Source organism: Callithrix jacchus, chromosome 13 (assembly GCF_049354715.1).
Source record: "Callithrix jacchus isolate 240 chromosome 13, calJac240_pri, whole genome shotgun sequence".
Classification (NCBI taxonomy): domain Eukaryota; kingdom Metazoa; phylum Chordata; class Mammalia; order Primates; family Cebidae; genus Callithrix; species Callithrix jacchus.
Window position 1 is genome coordinate 24,979,638 of NC_133514.1, and position 16,129 is coordinate 24,995,766.

Consider the following 16,129-nt stretch of genomic DNA (forward strand, 5'->3'; position numbering starts at 1 on the left):
ATTTTCAACTGTCTGCAATGGCTGGAATTAGAACAGCATATGAATATATGAAAAGCATTTGATTTTTATAGTATTTATAAAGCACTTTAAAAATTTTTAATTTTAGTGGGTACATTCGTGTCTTTATTGTGTACCTGAGGTACTTTGACACAAGCATGCAATGCATAATAATCATGTCATGGTAAATTAGGTATCCATCTCCTCAAGCATTATCTTTTTTTACAAACAATCCAATTGTATTCTTTTAGTTGTCTTTGAATGTGCAATTAAATTATTATTGACTATAGTCACCCTGTTGTGCTATCAAATAGTAGTTAATCATTCTTTCTAATTATTTTTTATATATATTAACCATCCCCACTTCTCCCCCAAACCCCATTACGCTTCCCAGCCTCTGGTAACCATCCTTTTACTTATTCTCTGTCTTCATGTGTTCAATTGTTTTAACTTTTAGCTCCCACAAATAAGTGAGAACATATAAAGCATTATTTTGATTCCAATATTAAATTTATATTTTTCCTTAAGTACAGAAAAACAAAAAGTGAAAAGATACCTTGATCCCACATCCTCCAGCATATCAGTTACTGTTTACATTTTGATATAAATATATTTGATAAAATGTATTTCTTCCAGTTTTCTAAATACACATTTATTAATGATCTCAGGCTTAATTGTGCTGCAGTAACATTAAACTAAACAGATCCACAATGGTTTCTTGCTCAGACTATATGTTTGAGACCCGCTGGTGTTCATTCGTTATAAGATCTTGAGTCTGGAACCCAGGCAATGAGGAGCTTCACATGTGTCAGTGCTGGGAAGGAAAGAGGTAGAAGAAGATGAGACAGTGTTTGCACCTGGTGCATGGAGAGCCCCCCTGTAACTTCCGTTTGCATTTCATTGGCTAATTTGAGTCACGTGATAAAGTCACATGGTGGAAACTGTTATTAAAGAGGCAACAGAGTGTGTGGTCAGGCTAGAGTGGAGGGTTATTGATTCACAAGTTAACAGTTCTTTCCATGATTGGGGAGGAGCTGTTTGATGACTGAGCATTCAGCGCCAGTAGCAGCAGGGATCCTCCTGTGTAACGATGGTTCTCAAAGCCGGGTGGACCTTTGTAAGTTTTATTATACTTATGTTCATCCTCGATCTTTATATTCTCCTGGAAAATTGCAGAATCACAGAATTTTAAGGTCAACATGAATGAGTACAATAAACGTGTTTGTACAATATTTAAATATCTGAAAATAACTTTGCCATAAAAAGTAATGCCAATGTAGTTTTTTCTTTTCATTACTGCATTTTAAATCAAAACATACATTTGGGAGGTTAAGCAGTATAGGAAATGACTTGAATTTAGCAATGAAACTTGTAGCATATTCAAGTAAGTGAAATACTGTATTACAGCAATCTAGCCTAATTTATTTTCACTGGTTCCTCTTACCGTCAAGTATTAGTCCATTCATTTCATGATAAATTGTACCTCTCTGGGTCAGAAAAAAAGCATTCAAATAGAAATAATTTCAGCAATTTTCTGATGTCACACTCTGATTTTTCTTCTACATTTTGAATTATTTTATTGGGTTGCTTACCTGCATGAGCTCGTCTTACCACCGAAGCAGGTTGCTAAGTAATTGGAGTTTCATATTATGCTGTTGTCATCATCTTCTTGGATGTTATATCTTTAAGACAGTTTCTATTTGGCCAACGGCATTCTTTATCTCCTGTACTTTAGGCTTACCTTAAGTGAACCAATATTGAATGTATTGTCTTATTTTCACAATTTTCAATAAAGACATGACCTTAATCATAAATATATTAGGCTTCCTTTAGCAGAGCTAGTACCAATATAAATGTAGAAAGAGAAAAACTACTTGATGAACAGCTTAGTGGGTTTTTGCATTGTTTACATGAAAATGAATCTTGTTTTTGGTAGCCATTTCTCAGAAAACCTTACTAACACATATTTCTATATCCTAATTATTCAATTCAGGTTTCCTTAATTATAAAATCAGCACAGAGATCCATTTCTATTCGTTTTCACAAAAGTACGACTTATAAAATTGTGAACTTAGAAATTGCTAGACTGGAATTAATTTCTTCTTATAAACCCCAATAATTTAATAATAGAATCCAGATAAACAAGTATAGGATAGATTGAAAGAAATAGAAATTGAACTAGAACATTAAAACAGAGTGCTAACTATAAGTTCTGATATTTGTGGTTTTGTTTTACATGTTCAAGTTTTCATGCATGCATAAAATACTTTGTGGAATTTAAATAATTACTTATATTGGAAATATGTTGTTTTTAATGATGACTAACTTGTTTTAAAACTACAGAAAGAATCCAGAAAAAAAGGCATAATTTAGTAGTTGCCTAAATTGTACTTTCTACAGAAGTTCTGTGTTTATTAAAATCAGTTATTTATTAATTATTTGCCTAAAACATTAGCATATCAAACTAAAGACAAAGGATCAAAACTCAAAAAGTTAGATAGATAAAAACTATTATGTTTTTTTGTTCCTTCAGGGATTTATAAGAACTTTTAGTCATTTGCAGTACTATTGTGAAACCAACAACTGGTTGTTATTTAGAATCTCAAAAAGGAATTAGAATTTGGGGTTCTAACACTAAATAACATTGACCCAAAGGAATTAAAATCAACAACAATTTGAAAATGTAAAAAGAAGATATATTCAAAGCAATGTCTTTTTCTTTTTTGAAATGTGTAATGCAGCTAAAAATAGGTATAGTTGCATTTCCTGATATTAGTTTTGGGTTACAGACGAGGGGCCAGTTTAGAATGGTCTAGTCTGGATGTTAATTATGCACAGAAATCCACTGACTTTGCGCTGAAGATATCCGGGTATTTGGGATAGGATTAAAGGGGTTATAATTACAAAGGAAAAGCCTTGCTTGGGAATTCTTTTGACCTTTCTGACTTAGGTATCTAAATATTAGAAAATAATTTAAATAAGTGTAACTTGAATATTGAATAATTTTAGAGATGAGAAAAAGTTGTCCATATATGAATAGCTGATATATTTCCCCCATCATTTTAGTATCAACTTTCTTTTCTGAGAAATGAATTCATTCATTCCACAAGTAAACGTAAGGATGATTCATCAATTTTAGGTGGAGTAGAGAGAGAGGAAGATAAAGATGAATTTCCTTTAGACAGGTGAGAAATTTCTAAAGCAGGGATTCGAATTGGACCTTGTGTATGTTATTGTGAGGGAGGGGTAAGCAAGCTGGGTGATCGGCCTGGGAAGTCAGATCTTTTGTTGGCGTCACAATTTGTAGCCCAGACTTTAGGATAGGTGTAACAATTTCACAAGTATTTTCAAGCTGGGTGCAGTGGCTCATGGCTGTAATCCCAGCACTTTGGGAGGCCGAGGTGGGCAGATCACGAGGTTAGAAGTTTGAGAGGAGCCTGAACAACATGGTGAAATCCTGTCTCTAATAAAAATACAAAAATTAGCTGGGCGAGGTGTCGTGCACCTGTAATCCTAGTTACTCAGGAGGCTGAGTCAGGAGAATCACTTGAACCTGGGAGGCAGAGGTTTAAGTGAGCCAAGATCACACCTCTGCACTCCAGCCTGGGTGAGAGAGCAAGACTCCGTCTCCAAAACAAAAAAAAACAAAAAACGAGAATTTTCAATCTCTTGAGCATAGCTGGCTCTAAATGAAAGTGTGAAGAAGATAGTTACATCAGCATACTCTCACCAGCTTTCAAGTATTTTCTCCTTTCCCCACTTTGGCAAATGGCCTAAAGGTGCTGCTAGCTTCTATATCCCACCTGGTGTCCTAAAACTTTTCATGAGCTCTCTTTGGTCTGTGTTCCTCAATGTCTTCTGAATGCTGCTTTCAATTCTGGTATTCAATACTTATCCATTGACTGTGGTGTGGTCAATACCATACCAAGGATCTAATAAATTAATACAGAATTATATACCAGTAGGTAAAAATATCTTTCTTTATAGGGGTTTTTGTATTTTAATGCAGAGCAATGAGGATCAACTTAAAAAGATCAGGAACCAGTGTAGTACACTTAGAGAGATGGTTGGAAAAGAGTAGGTCCTAGGAACTCTCAAATAGTTGTTTAGTTAGCTTTCATTTAATGTTGGCTCTATATCTGGGACTATAAGTAAAACCAAAATGTAAAAAAATATTCCTGGCATGAGGCTATTAACAGATTGGCATTAGGACAGTTAATATGCTTCAAAAATATAGGCTTAAACACACTTCAATTTATTTTCACCACCAGTGCCAGGAGCGTTATGGGATGATTGCTTCAAAACTGTGAATTCAAGCAACCACAATGCGAATTATATTTGAAGAGCTGGAGACAGGTTTTCTCAAATATATGTCCCAGCTAAACGTAGGGATTTAGGCACTTTACATAGAACTTTGCAATTTATCTGTAAAGTTTGCCAGTAGTTAAATCTATTTTTTTCTCTTGTAACTATTTTATTATTTTGATAAAATTCAACCTCTATTTTAGATACTGGGGTACACATTTAGGTTTGTTTCATAGGTATATTGTATCCAGATCGTAAGCATAGTACCCAAATAGTTTTGTCAACCCGTGTCCCCCTCTCTTCCTCCCTACTCTAGTAATCTGCAGTGTCTGTTGTTCCCATATTTCTGTCCATGTGTGCTCAATGTTTAGCTCCCACTTATAAGTGAAAGCATGCCATATTTGGGTTTTTCTTTCTGTGATAGCTCACCTATGATTATGACCTCTAGCCCTATTCACATTGCTGCAGAGAGCATGATTTCATTCTTTTCTATGGCTATGTTGTAGTTCATAGTGTATATATACTACATTTAAAAAAATTCATTCCATTACTGATGGGCATCTAGGTTGATTCCATGTCTTTGCTATTGTGATTAGCACAGAGATGAACATATGAGTACATGTGTTTTTAGGCATAATGATCTCTTTTCGTTTGGGGATACATATATACAATAATGGGATTATTGGGTCAAATGGTAGCTTACTATATACAGATATTAACTCAAGATGGATTTAAGATTTCAACATGGGGGGATTGTGTTAAGGAAAAAAAAAACTCTTCCCAGTTCCACGAGGGGCGTAGTTTGAAAGGCAAGAGTTTCCCAGCGCCATGCCTCCATCCCCGACCCCCCACCCATCATCCATGGCCCCATCTGGGATCCTAAAGTTCTTTGTCTAGGTTTCCCGTGGGCTAGGTAGAGGAATCCAGGTTGGCTTCTTTGTCCAAAAAAAAAAAAAAACAAAAACAAAAACAAAAAACAGAAAGCTCTGGGGACTCTGTTGCAGACCAAGCAGCCAATCCAGTATCAGAGTCTAGGATCAGTCACTCCAGAGGAAGTTTGAAAGAACTCTTCTCATTGGATGAGAACATGAACGAGGAGGTTATAACACCGGGGTTAAAACTCCGCTGCTCCTTATCTACAGGATATCCCCGATTCCCCTCACACATTAGTGTGGGAGCTCGCTCTTGCTAGCTCTCTGCCTAATAAATCGCTTTTTCTTCGAAAGTCTTTGGGTCCATGACTTTTATTCAAATAGTAAGCTCACTGCACCTTCGGAGCCCCTTTCCCCAGTTCTTCAGAGTAAGAGAGGCCAAGGACCTCAGATTGGGGAATTGGGAACATCTTAGGGATGCCCCTGCTCCCTCCCCTGGTTACAGTAGAACCTCAGACTTTTAAACTTACAGAAGAAAGCCTTAGAATTACCCTTCTCAAAATTGGCCTTGACAAAGAATGTTTGACTAAGTTCCTAGAAGCAATTGCAATAACAACAGTGACAAAAAAAATTGACAAGCAAGACCTAATTAAACTAAAGAGCTTCTACACAGCAAAAGAAACAAACTGTTGATAAATAGACAACCTACAGCATGTGGGAAACTATTTACAAACTATGCATATGAAAAATCTATAAGGAACTCAGTTCAACAAGCAAAGAACAAGTAATTCCATTAAAAAATGGGCAAGGACATGGATAGACACTTCTCAAAAGAAGACTTACAAGTGGCCAACAGACATGAAAAAATGCTCATCATCACTAATCACCAGAGAAATACAAATCAAAACCACAATAAGATACCCTCTCACACTGGTCAGAATGTCTGTTATTAAAAAGTAAAAACAAAATAAAAATAAACCAAAAAACAAAAACCAACAGCTACTGGTAAGGGTGTTGAGAAAAGGGAACGCTCATACACTGTTGGTGGCTGCGTAAATTGGTCCAACAACTGTGGAAAACTGTTTGACGATTTCTCAAATTTGTTTTTCATTATTTATTAGAATTAAGATAATTTTAAAACAAGTTTTAAGTCAAAATTCAAAGTAATTTAAACTGTAAAACTTTCCTTCAATTTATTCTACACTTTAAAAGTGTCTATCTAGTCCATTCACTTGAGACCATATTGTTAAAGGAATTACAGTTCAATATTCCAGCAGGGCAGTCAAATGTAGAATTAGATGTTTGAGGTTTCTTCCAGAATTCAGATCTTATATATCTCAGAAGACTATTCAATAGTCTACTTAGATTCTATTACAGCAATGTTGTCTTCTGTTTCCTGTTCATAAACCCGCTTGTAGGAGAGTTTCCAATTTATGCCAAGACTGCAAATAAGCACAAGCTGCTGCTGCTTTCCAGCAAATCAACCAGAGGAAAACTGTGGGGGAGAAGGGAAACACAATGCATACGCATAAAAATGTGAGAAATCCTTAGCATAAAAGACAGTTACTTTGAACTGGTATGTGGCAAGGCAGGTAGATGGCTGTAACTGAGAGCAAAGGGCTTTTGGCTCAGTTATTAAAGCATAAATTAGGAAAGAACAGTTGAAATAGCATCTTGGCTTCCCCGTTGCCTTCTTGTTTGTTGCAGGATTTGGCAATGGTTGCCTAAACCTTTGAGGCCAATACCTCCAATGGCCCATCCTTCTGCTGGAGGTGCCAACAGGGGTAGAAGCAAGGCAATGCAAAAACCCTGACGGGGGGAGAATTGAGGAAAACTAATTGATGAGGACTCACCAGCCATGGCCTTTTCTCCCTCATTCAGTTTTCTCCAAACTTCCAGGGTTGATGGGTAACGATTTAGTCAGTCTTCCTTTTCCTTGGTGTTTGAATGTAGAGTGTTAACTTGAAAAGTTACTTGGTGCAGTTAAACAAAATAGGAGTGGTTACTTCTGGTTTTGGTAACTTGAGTTTTTCACCTGAAAGCCATCCCTTCATAAACATTTGACCTCTAAGAATTGACCTAGGCTAGGCTCTTTCTTCTGCCTCTCCCCACTTCATATTAATAGGCAACATATGTGTCTCTTCTGGGATAAGCCAAATTAATAATATTATTAAATGCCCAAATGCTGAGATATAAATTCTTTAAACATTTCAGGAATATATCTTCCTTAAATTAAAAATGGTAAATTATACACTGTATCAGCAGATGTAGTAAAATTGAAGAGTCAGAATTTGAAATAGACAAAATATGCAACAAGGGACAGGGGAAGCTATTATTAATAAGATGTACTGAAGAATAATCAAGTAGAAACACTAGGTGCCAAGAAGTTAACAGCTGAATAAAAAGCCTAATAGATAGATTGCATATGAGAATGAAGATAGCTGAAAGATGAATTCATTAGTTGTAATATGGGATACCAGTACATTCTTAGAAGGAAACAAATATGATTGAACAGCCCAGAAATAGCTATAGAAGTGCAAATATCCAGAGATAGAATTTCTAGATAGAAAATAATAATAAAGGTAATTTCTAGGAATTAAAATTCAAAAATTCCATAAAATTAAAATATCCCTTACAGTGTAAAACAAGAAAGCCTTAGGTGTTTTGCAATGGCTTGGATGAAGTGATCTAGAGGTGGTATGCAGACTTCTTAGGGTTACCAGATATGCAAGCTAGATGTCCAGTAATCCCTGTGGGGTATGCAGGTGATGCTCTAAAAGGCACTTAAAACCAGGGTGGAGGTAAATTTGCTAATGGGAAATGTGACTGGAGACATCTTTGGTGGTATACAATAAATACAGACTCTCTTGAAGTAATAGATTGTTCTGATTAAGGAAATTTGTTGAAGTAGAGAATTTGGTTCCCTTTAACTCCCTTTTCCAATGTCTTGTCTGGTCAGTACATAAGACAGATGGATCCTAGAGGTTAACAATATCAAGGATTAAACAAGTTGGTGTTTCTGATTACCTTCATTGTAATTTGTAGGGAATCCATGAGCCCCACACATTGGGTGCCAGAATGTAGGGATCCATGAGTCCCATGTCAGGCACGAGAATGCTGGGAGCCAGCATTTGCCATATTCTCATGAAGGATTTGGAGTTAAAAATCACTAATAGAAAATCAGTGTGCTACACTGACAGTATGAGACTTGCCTCTTCAGAGAAAGATCAGGTTGAGCTAAAGATCAGAGGCACCTAGATAAAAAACAGAGGCTGGCTGACAAATCCTGCTAAAATTTAAGGTCCAGTCCAATCCGTGAAATTCTGAAGAATTCATATAGACTGGAAAAACCAGAGATCGTCCTTCTACTTTGAGAAGTAAGTTACTGGTTCTCCCATATACTGGAAATAGGCAAGAAACTTAGAGACTAGGAGGGCTTTTTGGGTTTGGATTGAATCATATTTGCTTGTTAATCTTGACGACCTGAACCACAGCATCACTAAAAATAAATCTGAATTTGAGTGGTGCTTTTGCAGAAAAAACTGTTAAAAATATACCAAGTGTGTTGGCACAGACATTTTCACTGGACGCTTACGATCCATCTGCTCAGATAATATTTCAAGTTGTAACCAGTACATATGCAGTCTGCAGGAATTTGCAGAAACTGAATAGGGCTATCCAGTGAGTTCTCTTGGAGTTTGGCTAAAACTGCTGAGTTGTTCATCATTTCAAGAGATATAAGTGAGATTGTTACTGAGGGTTGGTTCAAACCACTCCCACTACTGAAGGGCATCAGAAAATTCCAAGGACAGAAATACTGATCATGCCATGGGTGATATCAGAGGGATATTCAGATAGGAAGAGTGCAGCATAGCAAAGCTTGTTCACCAAGTAGAAATGGTATATTAGAAAGATACTAAGAGGGTAACTTCAGAGGAGTCTACTGCTTTATATTAGCAGTTGCTTCACTGACTATAAGACCAAAAGTAGAGCCCACTAAGGATACTGTGTAGTCTGGATCTTATGATTCTCTCCCAGTCATGGAAAAGGTGGCTCCTTCGTCCACTGAAAGGAGCCTCTAGAGTGAGAATACAGAATAAAGGCCATGAGGCTGTTTTGTAAAGCCTTGAAGAAGAAAGCAACGTTGAGTTTCTACAAGGGCAATAGCAGTGGAATTAGCAGGGGAAGAATTTTTAGGCATTCATAGGGGAGCGTTTGGATTTTTACAGACTACTGTACTTTAACCAAAGATCCTGCTGTATGATCTGGCAAATGGGTCATAAATGAATGAACAATAAAGAACACATTTGCATGGTTTCTTCTGTGGACATATCTGGAAGCTTGCTTGAAAATTAAAGTGATGGACTTTAATGCCTGGCCAAAGTAAAATAAAAAATCTCAGGTCTTCTGACTTCTGACTAAGAATGTAGACATCTAGAAGGAGTACCCATCTGCCTTATTGCAAGAAAGATCTATTAGACTGTTATTCTAGCCTATATGTATTGAATAATTTCATGCTTGATACTTAAATGTCCTAGACTCTGAATGTTCATGTATTTAATTGAAAACTATTTTTGTATTATTAGAGTATTTTTTAATGCTTTTTAAAATACCAGTTGAATTGTTATTAGTATTTTCTTGTATTCCTGAGTTGTCTTTGTCATTCTCACTTCATTTCTCATTTTTTTCTAATGTATTTTTTCTCATTTGTTGAGAATTTTTCTTATTTATTTGGGAATCTTTAATAGAACAACTATGAGTCTCTGGTCACAAATATAGATGCATGAGAAACATAACTTACTTATTCTAATCAGATTCAATGTCTGTTTCTATTTCTTAGTCATTGCAGAATACCTCTCGTCCCCAGTGGTTATAAATGATATATCACAATTTGCATAGCACTGTGGCATTTGGATGGAGTTGGCATATGTGCTGTTGTTTTCATTTATCTATGTTGGCATATACTTAAATATAATAATTCCCATTGGTTCATGCATGTCTCCGCTATTCCACGTTGTCTTAACTTGGAGTAGTCTTTGTTCATTGTCTCTCTCTCACGTGACTTTCATGACCTTGATAGGAACGGAGGACTCCAATTCTACCTTCAGTCCATCCCCCTACTTTTCTGCTGTGTACTCTACCACTCTGGTACTTTGTTGTCCCTTACACTTACTCTGGGTCTGAGATTCACATCAGTTCTCTTAGGTGAAACCATTTTTTCATATACTTTGGGACTCTCTGTGGAGTGGAGGGTGTGGAGTGCTTTCTCAGGAATCCCAATGACATTTCAGTTCTCTTTCCTTTCTATTCTTTCATTCTCTTTCATATATTCTGGGCAAGGGAACATCAGTCAAGCATTCTTTGAGACCTTTTCTTATTTTTGAAACATCACTTTTGAAAGTCAAAATACAAGAAATTGGATCTTTTATTGTCTATATTCTTCCATTTTTTTTTTCCCAAGGACAGATCCCCAACTCTGTCAGGGAGAGAAAAACAGGAAGAAGGACTGAAGTGTGACTAATTTTTCCATTAGAAAAACAGAACATAGAACGAACTTATCGTTAGAACTCTGTCTTGAATAGCTTCCGTTTCAGGTATAGCATACATTTATTTTGTGCATATTCTGGATGGCAACTTCCTCTGCTCTAATTTATTCATCAACTCTGTAGTATCCTCTTTATGTCCTGCGGAAACCTGTTCAAATGTAAAGTAGTTTGAGTTAGGCCAACGCACTCTTCCATCACAGCTTTATTGTATTATATAAAACTTTACTTTTCTTCAGTCCTTAAATGAAGATTAACACATATAGTAAAGGGCAGAAAGTATACTGGTTGTAAATACACAAGTCATTAATTTAAACCTCAGGGCATTTTTACATATATGTAAGCTTATATAACTCTGTGAACCCATAATGTTCTCTTGTGCTACTTCTATGTCATTAACTGCCTTTCTCTACTCCCACCAATGAAGTAACCTATTAGTTTTGTCTGTTAATAAATTTTGTATATGTGAAATTACAGCTTGTGACATTTTTTTGGTAACTAGCTTCTTCCACTCAACATAATGCTGGTGGGCTTCATCCTTGCTGGTGCATATATCAAAAGTTTTTAATCTTTCTTTTAAAAACTGCAATATAGTAGCCCATTGTATGAATATATTAGTAAAAAAAATTTTTTTTTAAATAACAATGTGTTTATTCGGCTTCTATGTAAATACAGGCCACCTTTGGAGACAATGACTTTTAAAAACATAAGCAAATACAGCTGGGTACAGTGGCTCACGCCTGTAATCCCAGCACTTTGGGAAGCCGAGGCGGGCAAATCAGGAGGTCAAGAGATCGAGACCACCCTGGGTAACATGGGGAAATGCCATCTCTACTAAAAATACAAAAAAATTAGCTGGGCATGGTGGCACATGGCTGTAGTCCCACCTAGTCGGGAGGTTGAGGCAGGAAAATCACTTGACTCCGGGAGACAGAGGTTGCAGTGAGCTGAGATCATACCACTGCACTCCAGACTAGCGCCAGAGTGAGACCGGATCAACAGTAGGCAAAACATCTTTCTTCTCCAGGCTGTCGACTTCATCTTCATCTGTGCCGTATTCTTCCATTGTTTCGCCACTAACAAAGTGGATGACTCTCCTTGGGACTTTCTTCTTTTTTCCTATGACTCCCAGTTCTACATTTTCAAAGCCTCTTTCGTTACTCATCTGCCCGGTAGATTCCCCAAACGCCGCGGCGGCTGCAGCTCCCGAGGCTGCTACGGCTTCTCCTCGCTCCAAACGGCCCACTGGCTCCTGCTCCGTCGTCGTCGCCACCACAGGACTCCTGACGCCGCAGCGCCTGCCTCCCGCCACACCCAGCCAAGTCTCAGCGAGCGAGTAAATTTTTTTTTTTTTTTTTTAATTTTTTATTGGATTATAGGTTTTGGGGTACATGAGCAGAGCATGCAAGACAGTTGCGTAGGTACACACATGGCAGTGTGCTTTGCTTTTCTTCTCCCCTTCACCCACATTTGGCATTTCTCCCCAGGCTATCCCTCCCCACCTCCCCCTCCCACTGGCCCTCCCCTTTTCCCCCCAATAGACCCCAGTGAAAATGGATGAGTTCGTGTCGTTTGTAGGGACATGGATGAATCTGGAAAACATCATCCTCAGCAAACTGACACAAGAACAGAAAATGAAACACCGCATATTCTCACTCATAGGTGGGTGATGAAAAATGAGAACACATGGACACAGAAAGGGGAGTACTAAACACTGGGGTCTATTGGGGGGAAAAGGGGAGGGCCAGTGGGAGGGGGAGGTGGGGAGGGATAGCCTGGGGAGAAATGCCAAATGTGGGTGAAGGGGAGAAGAAAAGCAAAGCACACTGCCATGTGTGTACCTACGCAACTGTCTCGCATGCTCTGCTCATGTACCCCAAAACCTATAATCCAATAAAAAATTAAAAAAAAAAAAAAAGAAAATGGAGGACAGGACCTTGCATGTGTTCAGTCAGCTATCTTGTATGAAAGTTGTGTGGTTCTCATAATACAATACATCAAATCTGTCTTGTGTTATATGTGGTTATATTGTTACCCTCAAAAGACTGAGTTACAGGTTACTTGAGTAAAGAAATATGTATTGTTATATTTTCTATGTTTTAAAAGTGTCTTACATACATCATGTAATTAGAATTCAATTAATATATACTCAAAAGCAGAAACTCTTAGTACATTTCTGCATCAAAAATAGGTTAAATTAAAAATAATACTTTTTTTTCTCTCACAGGCTAAGTAGGATTTCTTTAATATCAAATGGTATAGAATTAAGCATGTTATTTATGTGTGCTGATTTATATCTGCGCCCAATTATCCCCTATTTTGAGGATTTACTTAAAGTCTAATAGCACTGAAAAGAAAATTTTAAAACATAACATTTTTTCAATCTGTATTATAGAAACTTCCAGAGAATGTATAATGTACATAAGCATTGATATAGTGAATTAGGTTGGCAGAGAAAAAGTCTAAAACCATTACAGCATAAATTGTTGTTGCTGATCATTCATAACTACTGTTACTGAAATTTTAGATTACAAGATGATTTAAATTAACTTTTCCTTGAATGATCTATTTTCATAAATAGTAATGAGGGCTATTATAGCATTTTCACAATGCATTAGCATTTAAAATAAGATAAATTGAATGATATTATATTTCATTTTGAGCAGACCATGTTGGGTGATAGAATTTGATCTGCAAAAGCAAAAACTAAGGGGAAAAATAGATGTGGGAAATATCCATGAGATATTATTTGCCCTCAGGAACAATAGCCTCTGCTTTGCAGATTATGCTGTGACTATGTCCTTTGTTCGTTATTTTAGTATTTCTCCTCATATATAAATATATTCAGCAACTAGTATTTTTGTGAGAGATTTTCTAGCTATAAGAAGAGACTGTAGCTAAGAAAACATATGCTTGTTTCTAATGCATTAAATTTAGACACGTTAAAATCTGGGGATGTGCTGAGGAAAACAAAATACTGTTAAAGTTTCTATGTCTCTGTGATATCCCCAGGGAGATTTCGCTCAGCTGAAAAGTTAGCTTTCACAAAGCTACTTCTAAAGCCATTCAGCGGCTTGCCTCCTGTTAATAGAACTTTAGCGGAAATAAAACCTAATGCATAAGGCAAAACAACAACAAAATTTCTATTCAAGACTTTCAAAAAGCTAAAGTATAGATTGAGTGGCAAAGTAAATGTGAAGAATGCATCAACATTAATTAATATTTGAGGTAGCATTTGACATGGAAAAGAGAACGCTTCCTTCCGGTGTGGCTCTAGTGTAAGTTCTGTGGCCAATGAAGGAGGTATTTCATGTTTATATGTGAACGTGGCACTCTTCAGTGGCAAACAACAGAATGTGGATTGGAAAAAATTCCTCATGTTACTTAATCAATTATCAAGATAGAAGTTGTGAGGGTTAATCCAGAACTATCTTGTCCTGAAAAGGAAAATGAAATTGTTTATCATTAATTTAATTAAGGCCAGAACTACATATGGTTTTTATGATTAGAAATCTGCTTCGGTTGAGATTCACTCTAATCTTTTGCATGCCAGAGAGACAGCTAAACAAGGCCCAATGTGGATATTTTAATCGAGTAGTAAAGGAAGTAATGAATACATGAATTGGTACAAAGAACACTATGTTCTGTCATTTATCTGTGTGAATTTTAAGCAAGTTAATTTGCTTTAGTTTTGTCTGTAACAACAGATATACTCCTAATTTTCAAAAGAGTTTTGCTAAATAAAAGGGGTAAATATTAGGAAACTATTCAGATAAATGCCTGAAACAGAGTAAGCTATACATAATTTTCAATTTTCTTTTGGTTTTGAAATGGACGAATTTTATTGACATGCAGACATATAATGAAGGCACATTTCTTAGCTGTATTTTGACAAAAATGTAGGTCATTTAACTGAAACAATAAACAGTGTCAGATTAAACATAAACGTTTTAGGATAGTATCTTTGAATGAGGAAGCTAACTAAAGCTTCTGGTTTTCAAACATGGTTTTCCCTGGAAAACATCAGAATATGTCCTTGGGTTCCTCTATCTGGAGTTGGATATCTCATGATAAATATCTCCAATTTTTCATAGCTTTCAACTTAATGAAATGAATTACCTATTTTTCTACAAATTAGGTATTGGGTAGAATTTTCCAGTAATCACAGTCTCAAAATAAAAGTAAGTTTTTAGAGAATAATTGAAAAATCCCCTCCAACCACCAAAAAAAAGAACCAAAACAAACAAACAACACCACCAAAACCCCTGAGCAAATTATTGGGAGGAATTTGGATGGAAAGATACCTTTAGAAATATACTCACTGAAGCTTCGTCTCCTGATAAATGGATCCTGAATTGCAGGAAATTTGGCCACCAATTATTTATATGGTAATTTATTATGCTGAAGAGTAGGCAACTTTTCTTAGAAAAGTCACAAAACAGTGTTTCTTGTACCAAAAACAGTGAGTGACAGTCTCAACCTTGTTTAGATTGAATTCAATAACTTACTCAATTTTTACAAGATGGAAAATTGATGTTGAAACCATGAACTCCCCCTCCACTTTTGAAATAATGTCAGAATAGTTTGATTTTAAAGAATATTCCATTTATAAATATATTCTTCTATTCTATACATATGTTTTACTTGAGACTGTAATTTAGAGTTACATAGGGAAAAATGATGTGAAAATAAACTAAAAAGCTAGGAATATAATTGAAATATAAAACAATATTTTGAGAAAATTAAGCAAATCCAATTCATGATCATGAAATAAGAGAAAATCTTATCTGTCGAATTTCAGAAATTCAGTAACATTTACATTGTATTTATGTATAACATGGTGAGTATATAATTAGTCCTGAACATAACGTGCTTTGATTCAAATCCTCTAATTTATAGCTGTGTGGTTTGGGGGAAGTTATTTATCTTTTATGTTACTTTGATTTCTCTAGATAAAATGAGGATAATAATAATATCTTCTAGTGCTATTGGGAGGGTTATAGAAATTAACAAGTGAAAGTATATAGAACAATGCTTGACATTTAGTAAACCCTGAAAAAAGGTTACTGGTTCCTTAATTTTATGGAGTTGCAGTTTTAAACTAACTCTACTGTGAATTTTAATTTTGTGTTAGACATTTTTAGTTTCTTGGAGATCTTTCATGAACCTCAACTCCATAATCATCTCTGTGCTTGTATTTCCCTGATGGAAAAAGTGCTCTAGTGTTAAGTATGTGGCTTCTGGAGCCAGAATCTCTTGGTTCAAATTCCAGTTCTATGAAATCATTCTTGTACAATTATGGACAAGTTACCTAAGTCTTTCATTTCTGTTTCCACATCTGCAAAACTGGGAGAGTAGTAATATCAGTGCCATAGAGTTTTAGAGAGAATTGAATTTATAGATTGCCAAAAA

The 16,129-nt window shown here is 36.1% G+C and overlaps 1 long non-coding RNA gene across 2 annotated transcripts; it reads right to left on the reverse strand.

The window, feature by feature from the left end:
* Positions 1–509: 509 nt before the first annotated feature.
* On the reverse strand, positions 510–11,964 carry LOC118146770 (uncharacterized). 2 transcript variants are annotated; one of them, XR_004732714.3, is made up of 4 exons: positions 11,605–11,964; positions 7,028–10,868; positions 3,801–6,669; positions 510–1,738 (listed from the first exon to the last, which is right to left on the reverse strand). It is a non-coding gene; the product is annotated as an uncharacterized LOC118146770 (long non-coding RNA). The 2 variants fall into 2 exon arrangements; XR_013525274.1 differs by having other exon boundaries at positions 3,801–10,868.
* Positions 11,965–16,129: the final 4,165 nt, after the last annotated feature.